This window comes from Gorilla gorilla, chromosome 8 (assembly GCF_029281585.2).
Source record: "Gorilla gorilla gorilla isolate KB3781 chromosome 8, NHGRI_mGorGor1-v2.1_pri, whole genome shotgun sequence".
NCBI classification, from domain to species: Eukaryota; Metazoa; Chordata; class Mammalia; order Primates; family Hominidae; genus Gorilla; species Gorilla gorilla.
In genome coordinates, this window is record NC_073232.2 from 106,005,167 (window position 1) to 106,027,950 (window position 22,784).

The 22,784-nt window shown below is 39.9% G+C and overlaps 1 long non-coding RNA gene across 1 annotated transcript in view; it reads right to left on the reverse strand.

Moving 5' to 3' along the window:
- LOC129524953 (uncharacterized) overlaps window positions 1-22,784 on the reverse strand; it is a 48,129-nt gene that overhangs the window by 19,762 nt on the left and 5,583 nt on the right. Inside the window, exons 2-3 of the long non-coding RNA XR_008668943.2 lie at window positions 20,458-20,635; window positions 15,959-16,758 (exon numbers count right to left, since the gene is read on the reverse strand). This is a non-coding gene — a long non-coding RNA (uncharacterized lncRNA). The remainder of the gene's footprint in view (window positions 1-15,958; window positions 16,759-20,457; window positions 20,636-22,784) is intronic.

The window sequence follows — 22,784 nt, forward strand, 5'->3', positions numbered from 1 at the left end:
CTTCCCAAAATCCTATCTATGTGGATTGATAAGGAGTATGTTCATTCACTGATCTGGCCAAGGAGAATGTGACTGGCCACGATTGGCTTAGACTGATCTTGTCATTGGATTTCAACCCTGGCCATGAAATAGAACCACCTGAGTAGCTAAAGAAAATTGCCGACATCTAGGTCCACACCAGTGATTCTAGACTCATTGGGGCTGAGGGAACAATGAGTACAAAGGCCGGGAGTCAAGAGAACATGGTGAGTTTATGTGGATATTGATAGTTCTACATGGCTTGAACACAGCATAGGGAAATAAATTCATCACCTTAAGCCTCAGGTGACACACTGGGACTACCACTGCTCTGTGGGACAAGGAAGTGGTGGGATAAGATCTAATGCTTTGCACCTAAGTCTAAAATGTGGTAGGTTCCCCTGTAGCCATATCAAAGTAGGTGATGTTAAACAAGGGAATCTTAAATAAATCTTTGAGAGAGTCTGCAGTGGTTAAGGGTGCATGCTTGCGTGCAGCACAAGATGAGCTCAGTTCTATCATCTAACACCTGGGGAGCAAGCCAGGGGACCAGACCTGAACCTTTGGGGGGAATCAAGTACTTAAAGAGGTATCACCTTTAGATTACCTCGTCCTCACCCTGTTCCCACTATTGTCTTTCCATTGTAGTGTTGAAAACTATAATGTCTACATATTTCACTGTAATGTCCACAAATTCAAAAAAAAAAAATGTCCAAGTTTGTAGAACGTGCTCCGTAAATGTGACAGTTTCTGCTCTACTTGCAAAGCTCAATAACTTGTAGTCAGGTTCCTGGGCTCTTCCAAGAACTTACCATGCCAAAAACCTATCCTGATTCTACCATTTACTTGCTGTGTGCTATTGGGCAAGTTGCTTTACCTGTCTAAAACTCAGCTTCATCTGTAGTATGGGGGTAATGATAAGTACTTAGGTCAGAGACTATGTGTTCCTCACACTTTCCTTTTCCTCCTGGTCGTAGTCGTAGTGCACCTTTCCCAACCTTTCTTGCAGCTAGGCAGGCCATGTGATTGCATTCTATCCAATGGAATGTTGGCAGGAGTGACGCATGCTATATCCAGGCCTAGATCTTAAGAACCCTCCCATGGGGTCCCTGCCATGTGAACTTGCTCCCTCTACCCTCATCTGCCAGTGAGATGCAGAAGATCCAGTGAAGAACTTCAAGGTCCTGGGGAGGGTGAGTTTATTCAGGAAGGAACCTGAATCCCTCCCCTCCTTCTGCCCATACTGTGCCATGGGTAAAAATCAGCCTTTAAAATATCAAGCCACTGAGATTTGAGGATGTTTGTTATGGCTGTTAGCCTCACCTGACTAATTCAGCAATTCTGAGAATCAAACGAGAACATTTATTTATAATCACGGTGTCAGGCACAGAGTAAATATTTAGTAAGTAACAGCTACTTATCATTATATGATGTCGGCCCTGCTTTAGGTATGTAGACTTTTCCCTTCCCATTTCTTCCAGTGCTATTTCTTCCCTTTGATCCAGTGACAAAGACAACTCTGGATGTCCAGTGCTGCTTTATCTTTAAGCCTAATCACAACATTAATGCATTGCTTCTCTCTGGACCTTGCTTTTCTAGTAACGTTTCCTCGCAAAAATATGGAGGGTAGAGGGGATGTTTCTATCGAGATGATAATGGTTCTGAAATGAGTCAGAAGCATGAGGCATTTCAACTGGCATCATTCATCACAGCTCCATTTTTGCTTCCCCTGCCTTTCTGTATGAAGTCTACAGAGCTGAGAGTTAAATTAGTTTGAGAGCTGCCTCGGATGAGCAGCACAATCTGCTCCACTGTAGCGAACATTTCATAAAAACTGTTCCTGCCGAATTTTCATGAAACTTCCAAATTTTAATTAGAAACTGGAGAACCAGATGGGTGGCAAAAGGAATTTAAGGTAAAAAGCGAGTAAGTGCTCTTAACACTAAGGTAAAAATCAATAACCGTGTGACCAAGTGGGCACTTAATTGGCATGATTTGGAAAGTTCTAGGGGTTCTCCCTGTGGCCCTCAAACATCTCCATTACATGACAACAATGCCTAAAATTGTTAATAAAAACCCTTCACAATCACATGTTATTTTACAGTTGAGCCTTGAACAATGCAGGGGTTGGGGTGCTAACCCCTTGCAGAGTCAAAAATCTGCGCATAACTTTTTGTCTTCCCAAAAACTCAATTACTAATAGCCTACTGTTGACCAGAAGACTTATCAATGACATAGTTGATTAGCACATATTTTGTATATTTTCTATATATTGTATTCTTACAATAAAGTGAGCTAGAGAAAAAATGCTATTAAAGAAATCATCAGGAAGAGAAAGTATATTTATTACTCATTAAATGGAAGTAGATTATCATAAAGATCTTCACCCTCATCATCTTCATGTTGAGTAGGCTTAGGAGGAAGAGGAAGAAGAGGGGTTGGTCTTGCTGTCTCATGGGTGGCAGAGGCAGAAAACATGGAGAAGGTAGAAGAGAAGGTGGAATAAACAGGCACACTCAGTGTAACTTTACAGCAATACATTATAATTTCTGTTTGATTTTTGCTTTTTCATTTCTCTAAAAATTTTCTATATGGTACTGATCCTTCTTTCACCATTTGATTTAGTTTCAGTGTCTATATCTTAGTAGGGTCCATGTTAGAAAAAAAGTCAAAAGCAGTCATGAATGATCAGAACTACTCTGCTAGATTGTCTAATGTCAATTTGTTTTCCGGAACTGCTTTCCATACATCGTCTTCATCACCTGGCACTGGTTTGAAATCACTCATCTCCATCAAGTTGTCTTCTGCTGTCTTTGGTGTGGTGTTTGTTAGCTCTTAAATTTCTCCAGGATCATCTTGAAAACCTTCAACTTCCCTCCATTTTTTTTTTTTTTTTTTTTTTGGCCATATCCACAATCTCATCTGCACTGAAAACTTGTTCAGGTAGATATTCTTTCTCCTCAATGATTTTTTTTTTTTTTTCGAGATAGAGTCTTTCTGTGTCACCCAGGCTAGAGTGCCATGGCATGAGTTGGCTCACTGCAACCTCCGCCTCCTGGTTTGAGTGATTTTTTTGCCTCAGCTTCCCAGGTAGCTGGGATTACAGGCACACACCACCATGCCTGGCTAATTTTTTTGTGTGTGCGTATTTTCAGTACAGTTGGGGTTTCACCATGTTGGGCAGGCTGGTCTCGAATTCCTGGCCTCATGTGATCTGCCTACCTTGGCCTCCCAAAGTGCTGGAATTATACGTGTGAGCCACTGCACTTAGCCCTCAATGATTTTCTTAACAGTGTCCAGGAATTTATCTGCTGCCTCTTGGTTGGTAAGAGCTGCTTATTCTCTTATATTGACATTTTTAAAGGCAAATCTCTTTCTAAAATTATCAAACCATACTTCGTTGGCATTAAATGCTCCAGCTTTAGATCCTTCACCTTCCTTATGCTTTGTTATGTAAGGACTTTGTTTTTTCACTAATCATATTAGAGTCTATGGGTATGCCTTTCTTATAGCAGTCCTGCATCCACGTAAAAGCTGTATTTTCAACACTAGATTAAAGGGTATTTCAGCTTTTGATTCCAAAATGGTAATGTAGAAACAAGCTTGCTTCACTCTCCCCAACAGAAAACCAAAAACAAATATACAGCTCTGAGATCATAACCAGAAATATCCCAGAGCTCAAATATCAACATGAGAGAGTTTCTGGGGCCACAGCGAAGTTAAAAAAATAAAAATAAATAAACTCTAAGCAGATGGTAATATACTCAGACTTCCACATCCGCAGTACCCCTCCTACCATTCTTCCCAGCACAAAACAGAAAGATATCCCCCCCAAAAAAGTGAAATTGAGGTGGACAACCAGTTTCTGCCTTAACCTATGGGAAGCATCATGAGCACCTGAAGGGAGAAATATTCCCGAGAACAGGCAGAGACAAAGAGAGGAGTTAAGACTGCCATTTACAGCCCTGGAAACTATGCTCTTTCACTCAGCCAAAGGAGACACCAAAACAGAGCAGCTTTTCTGCATTGCCACATTGTAGGGGATTCATCCTACAAGTCCCCTGGGCACAAACCTCTAGACAGCCTTCCCAAATTACCAGTACATCCCCTTTGGGACCTCCCCTATTTGGAAAGGACAGTGCTATAATCGTTTACTGGAGCCAAAGTGAACCTGGGCTTAAGGCACCACCTAGAGCCAAAAAGGAGGCTGTGACCTAGCAGTAAAGAAACTTCAAGCAAACATATCCAATAAAAACCAAAACAAGCCAGACAGAGGAGAAATACATAACCGATCTTCCAATGCAAAGACATAGATGTAGGTCCACAAGAAACAACAGCAAACAGAAACATGAACTCTCCAAATAGACAAAGCAAAGAAACCAGTAACTGACCCTAATGAGATGGTGATATGTGAGCTATCTCATGAATTCAAAATAGCAGTTTTAAGGAAATTCAGTGATCTCCAAGATAACACAGAAAGGCAATTCAGAAATTTATCAAAGGATTTTAACAAAGATATTGAAATAATTTTTTAAAAACAGAAATCTTGGAACTGAGAAATACATTTGTCATACTGAAAAATTCATTAGAGGCTCTCAACAGCAGAATAGATCAAGTCGAGGAAACACTCAGTGAACTTGAAGACAGGCTATTTGAAAACACACAGACAAAGGGGAAAAAAGAATGAAAAGCAATGATTGCCTACAAGATACAGAAAACTACCTCAAAAGGCCAAATCTAAGAATTATTGGTGATGAAGGGGGAGTTGAACAATAGCAAAGGTTAGAAAGCTTATTCAAAGAAATAATAACAGAAACTTTCCAAACTTGAGAAAGATATAAATATTCAGATACAGGAAGCTCAGGGAATACCGAACAGGTTTGACCCAAATAAAACTACCCCAAGGCACATAATAATCAAACTCTCAAATGTCAAGGACAACAGAAAATTCTAAAAGCAGCAAAAGACAAGGAAATAACATATAAAGGAGCTCCAGTTTGTCTGGCAACAGAGTTCTCAGTGAAAACCATACAGGCCAAGAGGGAGTGAAACAACATTTTCAAAGTGCTAAAAGAAAAAAAAAACTGCTATCCAAGAGTACCGTATTCAGCAAAGTTATTCTTCAAATATGAAAAAGAGAGGGAAAAAAAGAGTTTTTGTTTGGGATGATGAAAAAGTTCTAAAAATAAATAATAACAGTTTTGCAACATTGTTCATGCATATGATGCCACTGAAGTGAATAGTTAATAATTGTTAAAATTAGAATTTTATATTATGAATATTATACCACAAAAAAACTAACAAAATAAAAAACATATGAAGGAGAGATAAAGACTTTTCTAGACAAACGAAAGCTGAGAAAATTCACTACCACCAGACCTGTCTCTTAAAAAATGCTAAAGGGAGTTTTTCAACCTGAAAAAAAAGTTAACATGCAGAAACAACAACATTTGAAGGTATAAAACCCACTGGTAAAATTAAATACATGGACAAACCCAGAATACTCTAATACTGTAATTGTGGTGTGCAATCTACTCATAACTGTAGTATGAAGCCCAAAAGACAAATCTATATAAAAAAGCTACTGCAACCTGTTAAGAGATAGGTAATATAAAAATGTGTAAATGAGATAACTAAAAGTCAAATGTGGAAGGGATGGAGTTAAAGCATAGTTTTTTTCATTTTTTTGTTTCTATTCTTTATGATCCAAGATAAGTTATGATCTCTTTAAAATAACCTTTTATATCTATATTTCTTGTAAGCCTCATGGTAACCACAATGCAAAAACCTATAATAGATTCACTAAAAATAAAAAGCAACAAATTAAAACATAGTACCAGAGAAAATCTCTTAACCACAAAGGAAGACAGTAAGAAAAGAAGCAAGGAGTTACAAAACAATCAGAAAATAAGCAACGAAATGACAATAGTAAGTCCTTGCTTATCAATAATAACACTGAATGTAAATGGACTCAATTCTCCAATTAAAAGGCATAGAACAGCAGAGTAGATTTTTTTTAAAAAGACGTAAATATGTACTGCCTACAAGAACCCACTTCACCTATAAAGACATATATAGACAGAATGGGAAGGGGTAAAAAAAGATGCTCCATGCAACTGGAAACCAAAAGAAGACCAGGAGGAGGTATACTTAGATAAAATAGACTACAAATCAAAGACTGTAAAAAGAGACAAAGAAGGTCACTATATAATTATAAAGGGGTCAATCCAGCAAGAGGATATAACAATTACAAATATATACGCAACCCAACGCTGGAGCTCCCAAGTATATAAAGCAAACATTAATAGATCTCAAGGGAGAGACAGACTGAAATACAGTAGTAGCAAGGGACTTTAATACTTCACTCTCAGTAATGAATGGATCTTCCAGACAGAAAACTAACAAAGAAATAGCAGAGCTAAACTACACACAAGACCTAATAGGTCTAACTGACATTCACAGAATATGTTACCTACCTGCTGTGGAATACACATCCTTTTCATTAGCACACAGAACATTCTTAAGAATAGACCATATCTTAGGCCATAAAACAAGTCTGAACAAATGCAAAAAAGTAGAAATCATATCAAGTATCTTTTCTGACCACAATGGAATAAAACCAGAAATCAACAATAAGAGGAAACTCATTCAGGAGCATGTTGTTTAATTTCTATGTGTTTGTATAGTTTCTGAATTAAATTATGGCCAATGGATCAATGAAGAAATTAAGAAGGAAATTTAAACACTTCTTGAAACAAATGAAAATGGAAATACAACATGCCAAAATCTATGGGATATGGAAAAAGCAGTACTAAAGGGAAAGCTTATAACAACAAACATTTATATTTTAAAAAGTAGACGTCCAATAAATAACTTAATGATGCGGCTCAAGAAACTAGAAAAGCAAGAATAAACCAAACCCAAGATTAGTAGCAGGAAAGAAATAATAAATATTAGAACAGAAATAAATGACATTCAGACTAAAAACAGTACAGAAGATCAATGAAACAAAAAGTTGGGTTTTTTTGAAAAGACAAACAAAATCAATAAACCTATGGCTAGACTAAAAAAAAAAAAAAGAGAGAGAAGACCAGATTAAATGACATTAGAAACAAAAAAAGAGACATAACCACTAGGACCACAGAAATACAATGAATCATTATGTAACATTATGAACAACTATACACCAAGAAATTGGAAAACCTAGAAGAAATGGTTAAAATACTGAACACATACAACCTACCAAGATTAAACCAAGAAAATAATATAAAACTCAGTAAACCAATAATGTGTAACAAGACTGAAGCTGTAATACAATGTCTCCCATAAAAGAAAAGCCCAGGAACTGATGGTTTTACTGCTGAATTCTACCAAACATTTAGAAAAGAACTAATACCAATTTTACTCAAACTCTTCCAAAAAAATTGAAGATAAGGAAATACTTCTAAACTTATTCTACAAAGCCACCATTACCCTGATACTAAAACCAGACAAGGATACAACAAAAAAAGAAAACTACAGGCCAATATCACTGATGAACATAGGTGCAAAAATTCTCAGCAAAATAGTAGCAAACTGAATTTGACAACACATTAAAAAGATCATTCATTATGATCAAGTGGGATTCATCCCAGGGATGGAAGGATGGTTCAACATATGCAAATCCACAAACGGGATACATCACATTAACAGAAGCAAAAACTAAAACCATATGATTATTTAAATAGATGCCAAAAAAAGCATTCAATGAAATTCACCATCCCTTTATGATAAAAATCCTCATCAAATTAGCTATAGAAAAAACATACCTCAAAATAATAAAGACCATATATGACAAACCCACGGCTAACATCATACTGAACAGGGAAAAATTGAAGGCCTTTACTCTAAGATTTGGAACAAGACAATATAATACTGGAAGTCCCGGCCAGAGCAGTTAGGTAAGTGAAAGAAATAAAGGGCATCCAAATTGGAAAGAAAGAAGCCGAATTACCCCTGTTTACAGATGGTAAAATCTTGTTCTTAGAAAAATCTAAAGAATCCACAAAGAGACTATTAGAACTGATAAATGAATTAGGTAAATTTGCATGATAGAAAATTAACATATAAAAATTGGTAGCATTTATATAGACCAACAGCAAACAATCGGAAAAAAAATAAACAAGAAAGCAATGCCATTTACAATAGCTACTAAGAATATAAAGTAACTAGGACTCAATTTAACCAAAGAAGTGAAAGACCTATATAAGAAAAACTATAAAATACTGATGAAAGAAATGGAAGAGAATACAAAACGAATGGAAAGATATTTTATGCCTATGAATTGGAAGAATTAATATTGTCCAAATGACGATGCTGCCCAAAGCAATTTATAGATTCAATGCAATCCCTATCAAGATACCAATGACATTCTTCACAGAAATATTTTAAAAACCTAAAATTTATATGGAATCCCAAAAACACCTCGAATAGTCAAAGCAATCCTGAGCAAAAAGAACAAAATTGGGGGCATCACACTCTTTGACTTCAAAATTTACTACAAAGATGGGGGCATCACACTATCTGACTTCAAAATTTACTACAACCAAATCAGCATGGTACTGGCATAAAAGCAAACACACAGACCAATGGAACACAATAAAAAACCAAGATACAAATCCACACATTTACAGCTAACACAATTTCAACAAAGATGCCAAGAACATGTAATGGGGAAAGGACATTCTCTTCAATAATTGGTGCAGGGAAAACTAGATATCCACATGTAGAAGAAAGAAAGTAGACCCCTATTCTCACCATACACAAAAATCATATTGAAATGGATTAAAGACTTACGTCTAAGAAATTATGAAACTACTAGAAGTAAACATTGGGGAACTACTCCAGGACATTGGTCTGGGCAAAGATTTTTTTGTGTAAGACTTCAAAAGCACAGGCAAGCAAAGGAAAAATAGACAAATGGGATTACATCAAGCTAAAAGGTTTCTGCACAGCAAAGGAAACAATCAACAAAATGAAGACACAACCCACAGAATGAGAGAAAGTATTTGCAAACTACCCATCTGACAAGGAATTAACAACCAGAAGACATAAGGAGCTCAAACAACTCAATACCAAACAAACAAACAAACAACAAAAACAAAAGGCAAACCCACAAGTAATCAGATATTAAAATGGCAAAAGATCTGAGTAAATATTTTTCAAAAGAAGACATACAAATGGCAAACAAGTATATGAAAAATGCTCAATATAATTAATCATCAGAGAAATGCAAATCAAAACCGGAATGAGATATCATCTCACCTCAGTTAAAATGGCTTTTATCAAAAATACAGGCAATAACAGATGCTGGCAAGGATGTGGAGAAAAGGGAACTCTCATACACTGTTTGGTGGGAATGTGAATTAGTATAGCTACTATGGCAAACAGTATGGAAGTTCTTCAGAACACTAAAAATAGAACTTCCACATGATCCAGCAATTCCACTACTGGGTAGATATCCAAAATAAAGGAAATTAATGTATATAAGGAATACCTGCACTCCCATGTTTATTGTAGCACTGTTTACAATAGCCAGAATATGGAATCAACCTAAGTGCCCATCAATGAATGAATGGATAAAGAAAATGTGGTATATATACTGCACTGGAATATTATTCAACCATAAAAAAGAATGAAATCCTGTCATTTGCAGCAACATGGATAGAACTGGAAGACATTATGTTAAGTGAAATAAGCCAATCATAGGATGACAAATATCACATGTTCTCACTCAAATGTGGGAACTAAAAAAAGTGGATCTCATGAAGATAGGAAGTAGATTGGTGGATACTAGAGGCCAGGAAGGGTAAGAGTCAGGGGGATGAAGAAAAGTGGAAAAATGGGTACAAACATGTGGTTTGATAGAAGAAATAGTGTTAGATATATCAGTAGGGAGCCACAGTTTAGAATGACATCTTGAACATTTAAAAATAGTTAGATGCATTCAAACAGCTCTAGTATAACAAAAAAAGACAAATATTTAATGTATTGGATATCGCAAGTACACCAATGTGATCTTTTCAAAAAAAGTCATCAATGTATTAAATTATCACATACACCCTAGAACTATGTGCATCTATTATGCATCAATATAAAAAAATTTTGCAAAAATTGCAAGGTTGTCGTGCCTGCTGGTGTTGCTGCAGCGATAGCTTCATGAATTTCCACTTTTTCTTTTACAATGGTCTTTACACTGAATTCATTTATCTTGAAATGGTGGGCAAGCACAGCGGCAGATCTCAATCTGCTACATAACGAGCAATTCACCTTTCTTTTTTTAAAATAACGTCATGACTTTTTCTCTGCTTCCTGGGAGTACTTCCAGCATCACTAGTGGAACTTTGTATGGGTACTATGGTGTTATTCAAGGTTGACAGCACTGTACTAAACACAATGAAAAAATGCACACGAATCTCAGGAAATCATTTTTACTGCGATATGCAATTTGCTAGAGAAGCGAACGGCTCACATGGAGATGATAGTGTCACACGGTGTTTTAAGTGAATACTCCCAACATTCGGGCTCCCTGCAATAGCAGCAGAAGTTGGCTACGAGACTATTACAGTAGCATAGTATTACTACGGTTCATTTTATGCAATTATGACTTAATACCACATCTTTATGTTTTTGGGTGTTGTTTTTTTGTTTTGAAACAGGGTCTCGTTCTGTCGCCTAGGGTGGAATGCAGTGGTGCGATCATGGCTCACTGTAGCCTTGAACTCCTGGGTTCAAGAAATCCTCCTGTCTCGGCCTCCCAAGCAGCTAGGACCACAGGCATGTGCCACCATGCTTGGCTGCATTTCTGTTGACTGCAAATGGCACCATGTATGGTCCATAAGTGTTTGTGTAAGATTTGATAAATTTTAACTTTGTATAATAGATTTGTGTATGTTTTGCACTAGTACATGATAAAATAGATTCATATCTACATATATTTTATGCATTCATAAGCTCATCACACTATAATACCTGCCCCCTCATGGACTCTTATGGCTTTGTGGCTCTGCCAATAATTATTTAAACGCTTTTCAAGTTTTGGCCCTATTCTACCTTGATAATTCCCTTCGTTCTGATGATTGTACTCTAGGAACAATAGCTCCCACCCAAATCACTGTCTTGAGTATAACTTCCAATTCAGAATTCCATTCCAGAAGATAAAGGGTCCTAGGACTTATTGTGGCCAGAGTTGTGGAAACTATCACAACTGTCACTCTTTGGGGAGGTTTTACTTACCGTGAAATCACACTACAAGAACTTACCATCTCCTTTTAAATAATCTTAGAAAAAACTGGCACAAGTCTATCAGCACTAGAAAAGTCTTTATACTCACTAGCAGAAATGGTTTTTGATAATAGATGAGTTCTTGATTACCTCCACCTGAACAAGGAGGAGTCTGTGCTGTCATCAACAAAATCTGTTGTCTGGAGAAGTGGAAACTTATGTCCCAGTAAATTTTCAAACAAGCCAGATGGTTATACACACTTTCCCAAAGTAACCAAGACTGGGCTTCTCCCATTCCTTGGACCTTTTTTCCTTGTCATTTTTCTTTTAATATTTGCTCCCTGCATTTTTAATGCTCTCATTAAGTTTGTATCTTCCAGAATACAACGATTCCACCTACAGATGACTATGCAGTCTCAATACTGGCCTGCAACAGCAACTTCCATTTATACGGGGCCTCTTGATAGAATCCAGTCCCCACCCCCCGTGACTGAGTTTTTCATGACCCTTCATTCCCTTTATGACACAGAGCGAAAAAGAGAAAAACGCAACTTATCCCCTCAAAGCCCCCTTTCAGGAGGAAGTAGCCAGACAGACTCATCACCCCTCTTCACTGGACCATTTTCCCTTTCTTGAGACCCCAGTAGGCAGCAGGTATACATGAACATGGGGGAATATAAATATAAAGGGTCAAAGATATGACCAAGATATTTGTCAGGGAGCAAATGAGGAGAGGAAAATCACCTGGTGACCATCGAGCAGTCTCCAGAGACAAAAACTCCTTATCTGAGGAATTTAGAAGTAATTAAACTTCCCTAGTATCTAAAGTCAGCATCTAGATCTCTTTCAAAAATGTCATAACTAGAATTTCTATACACCTCCAGAATGCATGCATGTCAAAACTCATTGTGCAACCCTTGCTGACAGTAAGGCACCAAAATGTCTACAGATGTAATCATGTATCATGACCTACCTGGCTAATATGGTCAAAATTACCCTTAAGCTCCTGCCTTAAGGTCCATAAATGCTCCTAAGGAAAATCCACCACAGTGTGCTCAGTCCTCTGTCACTGAGGTGCCCTGCTGCACCCTTTTGCAGCGTTCTTTCTTTCTAAAACTTTCCTTTTTCAAATCTATATTGTTTTTGGTAAATTCTTCTTACCAGCCCACACACTGACCACTTTCTAATACAGGGGCTCTGACACTTTGCCTGGCAAATGTGTTCAAACAACAACGAAAGCAAAGGAAGTAGACTGAACATGCGTATTAGTCTGCTCAGTTCGCCATAACGAAATACCACAGACTGGGTGGCATAAACAACAGAAATATATTTTCTCACTGTTCTGGAGACTGGAAGTCCAGGATCAACATGTTGGCAGGGTTGGTTTTTCCTGAGGTCTCTTGCAGACAGTCACTCTCTCTCTTTGTCCCCACATGGCCTTTCCCCTCTGCGCATGTGCGCCTCTGGTGTCTCTTTCATTTTTCTTTTCTTTTCTTTCTTCTTTTTTTATTTATTTTTTATTTTTTTTAGACAAGGTCTGGCTCTGTTGCCCAGGCTGCAGTGCAGAGGCACATCTCGGCTCACTGCAATCTCTGCCACCCCCAGGCTCAAGCCATCCAGCCACCTCAGCCTCCCAAGTAGCTGGACTACAGGTGCACACCACCATGCCAGGCTAATTTTTGTATTTTTTATAGAGATGGGGTTTCACTATGTTGCCCAACTGGCCTCAAACTCATGAGCTCAAGCCATCTGCTTGCCTTGGCATCCCAAAGTGCTGGGATTACAGGTGTGAGCCACCTCGCCGGGCCCCCTTTTTCCTAAGGACAGAAATCCTACTGCATTAGGGCTCCACCCTTTTTTACCTCATTTGACCTTAATTACTTTCTAAAGGCACTATCGCCAAATATAGTCACATTGGAGGTTAGGGCTTCAACATGAATTTTGGGGGGGACAAAATTCAGTCCTTGACAACATTTATTTAGCATTTTCTTTGTACTAAGAGATTTCAAATACAGAACCATCTTTAATGCTCACTCCAACCTGAGGAGACGGGAACCATTTTACAGACATGGTTAGGGAGATTAAGTAACCTGCTAAAGATCACCACTACCCGGGTGGCAAGTGGCAAGACTGTCGTCTGACTCTGGGGAGACTATATGATAGCCAGAGCTAAAAGTAGGTCATTCGTAGAGTGGTTGGGAAGGTTTCATAACCTCTACAACTTCCTCATATTTACTGTTTGTCATACAGCAGTTCCCTCTTATCTGCAGTTTCACTTTTTGAAGTTTCAGTTACCCTCGGTGAACTGAGGTCCAAAAATATTAAATTGAAAGTTCTAAAAAATAAATAATTTGTAAGTTTTAAATTGAGCACCATTCTGAGTAGCATGATGAAATCTTGCACCCTCCCACTCCATCCTCAGATGTGAATAATCCTTTTATCCAGTGTATCCACGATGTATACGCTACCAATCCGTTAGTCACTTAGTAGCCGTCTCAGTTATCAGATCAAAAAGAGTATGCTGCCCTGGTCCCAGCTACTCAGGAGGCTGAGGCGGGAGGATCCCTTGAGCCTAGGAGTTTGAGGCTGCAATCAGCTACCATCATGCCTGTGAATAGCTACTGCACTCCAGCCTGGGCAACATAGCAAGACCCTGTCTCAAAAACAAACGAACAAAAAATCAAAACTTAGTATAATATATATATAAACAGTAGTGTTGAAACTCTCCTTTGTCAGGTCTTGTCTTTTTACTCATATTCTTATTTTTAAATATACTTGCTGCCATTAATTTGGAGTTTTCTATTTTAATTTATTTTAGACTGATTTACTGTCATGGAATTATTCTTCAACTTAGTATTATTTTTAATGTAATTATAATGTCTGTAGTAATTTTGCAATATTATATCATCAATACCCATACAAGCACAATTAAATAGGGTTCAGTATTATCCATGGTTTCAGGCATCCACCGGGGTCTTGAACTACTATAGCCCTCTGACCCTTAAAATAAAATGGTACTGTGGGATTGACTTCCAGGGCAGTAACATCTGGAGCAGCCATGGAGACCAAGTCCCAGGTACAGCGAGTGTTGTAAGAATGAGGATTTCAGGGACTGAGGAGAGTGGTGGAAACCAACCACCAAGCTACCCTAAACGCCTGGCAGCTGCAAGATGGAAGAAAAGAGGATGCAGGCAGCTGGCTTGTGACTGGGATTCATGAGAGAAAAGCCATACAGGTCCTGGTAGGCTGGGAGGGGCCTCACTCATCCCCTCACTCCCTTCCTCATGCCCTCCCTCACTGCCTTATTCAATAGTTATTGAGCTCCTCCTGTGGCCAGCACTACCAGGTACTGGAGGATTTAGCACTCCTATCAAGGATTCCTTTCTTTATTCTCCCTAAAGGCCCCTTTCTGGGAACAACAACGTCTCCCTCTACTGCCCCTGCAAAAAACAAATAAAATAAAATTGCCCTTAAGAAATGATCAATTAACTTTCACATTTTCTTGGGTTCAAATAATAGCTCTGCCTTTGGTTAAGTTTATGACCTATTTCTTTCTCCTCTTTACCCTCAGTTTCCTTATCTGGAAAAATGGACATATCAACAATATCAACCTCAGAGAAATGAACGACACAGTGTAATATACATCGAAAGATTCTTAGCACAATGTTCAACACCTAACCAAGGCCCAGTAAGGCAAGATACCTTTTACTTCTTGTACTTTTTTTCTTCTTTATTATTATTCTCCTTGTTCCCTGTTTTTTTCCTAAAAACTATGCCTCAAAACCCTTGGTCATCTTTGTGAGAATTCAGAGGCAAAGGAGGGAGGAGGTTTCCCAGATCTCACTGAGGGAAGAGGCTGAGGTGGGAAGCTGCCCACCGCCATGGTCACCTGACATGCACAGGGAAGTCAGGGCCCTGGGAGGCTTTCTGGAGAGATCAAGGCAGAATCGGGGCCCTTTGGGTTTAGTTCAAACCGTAGTCAGGATTCTGTGCTGTTGTTGCTGCTCCGCCAGCCTGCACATCACCCTCACCGCACTTGTTTTCTCTTGTTTAATTGCTCATCTCCTCCACTAGAAGGCAGGAACTCTGTGGGTCTAGCTTTCTTTTTTATTGTTTTGTTTTGTTTTGTTTTGTTTGTTTTGTTTTGAGACAGTCTTGCTCTTGTTGCCCAGGCTGGAGTGCAATGGCGCGATCTCAGCTCACTGCAACCTGGGCCTCCCGGGTTTAAGGGATTCTCCTGCCTCAGCCTCTCAAGTAGCTGGGATTGCAAGCATGTGCCACCATGCCCAGCTAATTTTTGTATTTTTAGTAGAGACGGGGTTTTACGATATCGGCCAGGCTGGTCTTGAACTCCGACTTCAGGTGATCGATCCACCTGCCTCGGCCTCCCAAAATGCTGAGATTATAGGCGTGAGCCACCACGCCTGGCCTCTAGCTTTCTACTGAATGCCCAGTGCCACAAGCACCACGCATGGAGAACATGCTTAAACGTTTGTTGAATAAACAAACTGGGACAACTATGCTGAGTAAGAAATAAGATTCATTTGCTCGTAGTAAAAAAAAAAAAAAAAAAACAAATCTAGTGTTTACTTAGCTCTAATCTGAGCAACATAATTATAGTCAAAGGTTGGATGATAGACTCACCACTTAAGCAAAGCCTGTGTCCATCATTACTCACTTTCATGTTGGTCCATGAGAGTAGCAAAAGAAAATGCTGGATGCTGTTTTCTTGCAAAGCTTTAACCATCAGCTCCTAGTGCTGACACTGTCATTTGAGACAGCCCTCTGAAATCCGGCTCCACTCCAGGAAATGGCCAAAAGGATGCCAGCTCTGGGCTGTGTTTCTTCAGGGTTCTGGGATTTACCCTTACACTAAAGTGGAAGTGCCTATTACACAGGCCTGGGGTTGAGCGGGTGTAGTTTCGGTCAGGAAGCCATTCTAGTCTGTTCTCCTCACTCCTCAGGCCTGGTGTCCCCTCTCATTCCCTGCCTCGCCCCAGTCATTCTGACAGCCTCAGGAGGGCGCTCTTATATAAGGGGCACCGTGGGTAGTAGGAGACATACTGGAATAGTAACAGCTTTCTATGTGCTAACTACTTTCTTACATTATCTCGTGTCCTTTTAAAATTTTATTTTATTTTAAGTTCTGGGGTACATGTGCAGGAGGTGCAGGTTTGCTCCATAGGTAAATGTGTGCCATGGTGGTTTGCTGCACCTATCAATCCATCACCTACGTATTAAGCCCAGCATGCATTAGCTATTTATCCTGATGCTCTCCCTCCCCCCGCCTGCCCTCCACAGGCCCCAGTGTGCGTTGTTCCCCTCCCTGTGTCCATGTTCTCATGGTTCAGCTCCCACTTATAAGTGAGAACATGCGGTATTTGGTTTTCTGTTCCTGTGTTAGTTTGCTGAAGATAATGGCTTCCAGCTCCATCCATGTCCCTGCAAAGGGCATCTCATGTTCTTTTCACAGTGATCCTGTAAGAGAAACGCTAGTATTATTTCCATGCTATATATGAGGAAACTGAGGCTGAGAGACAATGAAAACTTGCCCAAGGTCACTCCGCTGCTAAATAGCAAAGCCAAGACTTGAGTTGTAATCTTCACATTAGGCTGCATCCTAGTGTTTTGGTGTGACCCAAAGACTCCTCCAGGTATCCCCAGAGAGCCTCCAGAGCCAGAGCATGGTCAGCCTCAGTCATTTCCTTGTTCTAAACATCATATAAGCAAACAATACCATGCAGACTTTTTTTTTTTTTTTTGACAGAGTCTCTCTCTGTCCCCAGTCTGGAGTGCAGTAATGCAATCTCGACTCACTGCAGCCTCTGCCTCCCGGGTTCAAGTGATTCTCCTGCCTCAGCCTCCTGAGTAGCTGGGATTACAGGCGCCTGCCACCATACCTGGCTAATTTTTGTATTTTCAGTAGAGACAGGGTTTTGTCATGTTGGCCAGGCTGGTCTCGAACTCCTGACCTCAGGTGATCCGCTCACCTCAGCCTCTCAAAGTGCTGGATTACAAGTGTGAGCCACCGCGCCTGGCCCCATGCAAATACTTCACACAATATGTGCTTCACATAGACAAGAATTCAAGAACTGTCTATAAGTTTATATACATCAAAAATAAGTCACATGAAAAACATTTTTGGAAACAGACAGAAGTCAGTTTGAAGCCAAAATATATTGTCTTGGACGAGTCTAACCTCTGTAAGCTTCAGTGGGGATAATGCCTTGCTCACACGGCAGGTGAAATGATCAACAGAGACAATGTATGGGAAGCACCTGGCCTGCAGGGGGCCCAGCAAGCATGGGTTCCTTTGTCTTCTTTGCTGCACTGCTGGGAGCAATAGGGGCAGTGTTGAATGTGAGCCAGCAGTAGGCTGGTGCAGAAGCCTGGTGCTTCTCTGCTGTTAACACCCATTTCTGCCCTGGACCCTCAGGGCACTAATCCTATGGTCATAACCAGTTTCCTCATTGCTTTGCTATTTTCTGCGGTCAAATTCCTAGCTTCTTGGGTCATCATTCCTACAGAAACCAATGGGTGTAACACAGGCCATAAGTCACGGGCAGCAATGGAAAGCTCTGAGTTCTTCCAGAATGACAGTATAAAGCCAAACAAAACAAAACAGATCCCTTCTAAAGGGATAAGACAAAAGCAAAAAGGCTGAAATCCAACATCATGAAGTTCAAGTTTCCAAAGCATGAACAGATTAGTTGCATGATTTTCCTCTTAACTTCAGAATCTTAAACCAAAAAACTAAAACAAAACAAAAGCAGTTAATAGCTTCCTCGAAAGAATGAAGAAGTATATTTAAAAAAAAAAAAAAAGTAACTGCAGACCAGCCTGGCCAACATAGTGAAACCCCGTCTCTACTAAAAATACTATATATATATATAAGATATATATATTAGCCAGGCATGGTGGCGGAGGCCTGTAGTCCTAGCTACTCGGGAGGCTAAGGCAGGAGAATCGCTTGAACCCAGGAGGCGGAGGTTGCAGTGAGTTGAAATCATGCCACTGCACTCCAGCCTGGGTGACACAGTGAGACTCTGTCTCAAAAATAAAAAAATAATAAATAAATAAATAAAAACCTGCTAAGAACTATCTTGGGAGTGATTCAGCCATAAAGAAGAAGAGAAAGATAGAAGAGTAATCATATTTTCAACTTTATATTCCAATAACCATGCCCCACTCTAGGGCAATACCTCTTAGAGCCACTGCTTTTCCTTAGTACCACCCCCAAATATATTTTCTGGCTAGATTGTTTCCACCTTGCCCATGACTTGGAATTATCCTTTTTTTTAATTCCCTAACAAACTTCTTTTCTTGAGTAGATTTCTATTCAAGTCTAGCCAGTAAAAAGGGTGGCCTTCCATGACCTTGCCTAAATTTTTGGTGCTTAGGTCTGATAAAATTTAAATATATTTCCAGAAAAAAATGCTAAGTCATTCAGATCATACCTTATTAAAAATATTCTGGGATAATTTTATTCTGCATTCTTTTTTTTCTTCTTTTTTTTTTTTTTTTTTTTTTGAGATGGAGTCTCTCTCTCGGGCCCAGGCTGGAGTGCAGTGGCACGATCTCAGCTTACTGCAACCTCCGCCTCCCGGGTTCACGCCATTTTCCTGCCTCAGCCTCCTGAGTAGCTGGAGCTACAGGCACCCACCACCATGCCCAGCTAATTTTTTGTATTTTTAGTAGAGATGGGATTTCACCGTGTTAGCCAGGATGGTCTCGATTTCCTGACCTTGTGATCCGCCTACCTCAGCCTCCCAAAGTGCTGGGATTACAGGCATAAGCCACCATGCCCGGCCTGATTCTGCATTCTTTTGGCTTAAACTTTACCATGTGCATTTTGGTTAACTGCAGTACATGTACCTAGCATGCCCCGAACTGGAAAACAAACTCTTTCTAAGCCTCTGTGTTTGCAAATTATTTCTCCTTTCTGGGGAGAGAAATTAGGAAGCTATAGAATGTTAGTGCTATAAAGATAAAGAAACTGAGGCCCAAGGAAATGAAATGCCTTGTTCAAGCCCACAGAGCCTTTCTACAGTTCTTCCCAGAGGATATCTGTCAATTTATTTTGGATTCCTGTATGAAGAGCATTCAGCTTCCCCGAGTTAATGGATTATTGATTGATGTTCAGAAAAATGCATAAAGAAGTTCACAGTGTTTCCACTGTGAGAAACTCTTTTACTCCTTCTCAGTGGGGGTGCTAAGAGCATTTGGGGCAGGACAATTCTTCATGCAGAGGTCCTAAGAGTTTCAGGATGTTAGCATTTCCAGTCCAACAATGGTAAGTCTAGCATTTCCAGTCCACCTAATGGGAATTCTAGGATCACAACAAAGAGAATCCTCACTCTCCTCCCTACCCTGTCTTCCCCTGGGTCTTCTATAATACTCTCCTCACGAAATAATCATTCTTTTCTTTTTTTCAAAGTTTCTTGAGCATCCAGAAATAGCCACGAGTGATGTTTATTCATTCACTAGCTTCAGGCATATGGTGCAAGATGAAGCAGGAGGCAACTAGGCCCAATGTTTTCAGAACTCCTCAGGACACCCCAACAGCTATTTGCTACTTACTTTGGGAGGTGCAAGAACCTGCTTAACACTTTCCTTGTCTTTACGGTAATCACTCCCCAGTATGAGTGCTGGCAGGGGCTGCTTACATGACAGGATCTCCAGAGATTACCCAGCCCAAGAACTTCCTTTGAAAATCAGAGCCTAAATGTGAAGCGTTGAGCCCAAGGTCAAACAGCTCATCTATTGCAGAACCAGATCTTGGCATAGTCTTTCTTCTAGTCCCAGAGGCAGCCTTCCCTTATGCGACAGCTTTTCCAAGGGTTATGCTGGTTATGCAACTAGACTACTCAGGGTTCCAGCACCAATCGCCTCATAGGAGTTCTGTACTCAGGCAGTTATTGCCCACTCCTGTGTGAATAAGATCAGATTACCTTTGCTCCAGGAAATCACTCCGATCCAAGGAGATGGTGCTGTGGAGCGATTAAGAGCATGTGACACTAATGTCTGAATGCCTCACTTTCAAGCCAGCACAGACTCTTATTCTTGGGCAAGCTGCCTAGCCTCTCCATGCCTCAGTTTGCTCATATGAAAAATGGGGGCAAATTAACCAAACTATGTTACAATAATTAAATGAGGTAATTATTCTAATGCACCTACCGCAGGGTCTGGCACATTATAAGGATGTGTTAAAGGTTGGTTATTGTTGTTGTCGTCATTGTCATTGTCATCATCATCATGAATTACATTGTTTTTCCTTTGCTGGGAATTGAACCAGGGAGAGAAAGCAGGGCTGGTTCATTTTCTCCCACCAGCATGAGCCAGAGGAGGCGCTTCCCTTGGGGACGTAAGCAATAAACTCCAATCAATGGTTAATTCAGGTTCTGCCTGAGTTTAAAGACAGGTATAGAAATTTATAAATTCAGCATACTTAACTTTGGTAATAAAAATTAAGAAAAACTCTATTTTTTAAGAGCAAAGTACCAGCCAACATCTCTAAACTAACTTTTCTCTTTTATAAGACCATTTTAACTGTTTCTGCTAGGTAATGATCATTTAATCAAGGGCATAAAAAGATAAATAAATTGTGGGTACTGCCTTCAAGGAGGCTTTCTTAAATATTTATTTTTTAATTGACAAATAATAAGTGTACATATGCATGGGGCACATAGCGATGTTTTGATACATCAGGGTAATCAGCATATCCATCATCTCAGATATTTATCATTTCTTTGTGTTGGGAACATTCAATATCCTCTTTCTAGCTATTTGAAACTCTATTATTGTTAACTATTGTCATTCTACAGTGGTATAGAACACTAGAACTTATTCCTCCTATCTAGTTGTAATTTGATATCCTTTAACAAAACTTTCTGTATGCCCTCCACCTCCCCCTACCCTTCCCAGCCTCTAGTATCCTCTGTTCTACTTTTTACTCCTATGAGATCAACTTTTTTAAGCTTCCATGTATGAATGAGAAAATGTGGTGTTTAACTTTCTGTTTTTGGCTTATTTCAGTTAACATAACGTCCTCCAGTTCCAACATCCATGTTGCCATGAATGACAGGATTTCACTGTTTTTTAATGGCTAAATAGTATTCCATGGTGTGTATATGCTACATTTTCTCTATCTATTCATCTGTTGTTGGACATCTAACTTGATTCCTTATCTTGATTATTGCGAATAGTGCTGCAGTAAACATGGGAGTGCAGAGGTCTCTACAAGGAGGCTTTTAAAGGCAGAACTTGCCGCCTTTCTTCCCATTCGCCTGGGTGTCATTCCGTGACAGGTTTGGAATCTTGATAAACTAGAGCCATGGCTGAAATTCTCCTTGTTTCACTAGCCCTCCTGCTTCCTTCCCTGCAGACCACCACTCCTAATGGGATGGTTCCCCAGGCTTCAAGCTGTTCCCAGTTCTCTTTAAGCCCGGTCAGCTACTTTCTGCTGAAGAGTGGAAGGATAAATTCAACATGTTTTTAAATTTTCTGTATCCTGATGCTTTGACACCTGGGGCTGTGCTGACCCTGGAGGGACTGCCACTCCCAGGGTTAGCCAATTCCGAGAGACAGTAAATGACTCACGTGGGAGAGCGCACCTTTCCTATGCAAACCAACCGATCCAGCATCCATACCCCCAATCACTTCCTTTATTGGGCCGTCTCTCGGGGCCACCATCCACCTACTGTAATCACCCCAGGGCCAGTAACAGACAACTAGGGACAGTCCCTGTGCCCCAAAGCTCACCGAACTTATTCAAAGGAGCCAATCCTGAGCCTGTTTACCCTGTCTTGCATTACCATTCCTGCAGAAATCACAATAAAGGCTCTTGTCTGCATTTTCCCCTTGCTCCCTTGGGCCCCTGACCAGCCCTGATGCTTCCCCATATGCCCCCACTGCATGACAAGCTGCGCCTCCTGTTTTATACCCATGGGGAACTCTTTAGAATCTCATAGGGAGCTTTTAACAGTCATACCCCAGATCAATTAAATCAGAACCTCTAGGAATGTGACCCAAACTTTAAGTATTTTTTTTTAATTCCCCAGGTGATTCGAAAGTGTAGCCAAGTTTGAGAATGGGTGCTTTAAAACATCCCCATCGACGTTTTCATAGTACACATTTCTAAGTTAAAAAATCTTTCCCATAGTAATCTCCAATGTCTTCCTTCAAATACTAAAAAATGTGGAGGGTACTTTAACTTAGAATCTTACCCTCTCCTCTATCTGCTGCCACTTATATCTACATTTATGCCTCAATTGCATAATTATCCATGAGGGAGATCAGATTTTGCCAATAAAAAAGATTTTATCCAAGACAGTGAGGAACTTTTGGTGAAGAAGGGGTTAAGATGATAGCCAGCCCAGTTGCATGCTGGGAATTGTAGTACAATAGTAGCGCCCAGCCAGTGAGGCGCTACCTGCTCCGAAGCAGCTCACGGTATCCCTCATTCTACACAGCCCATCAGAGAGGCAGTGTCCAGCAGTGGCTAA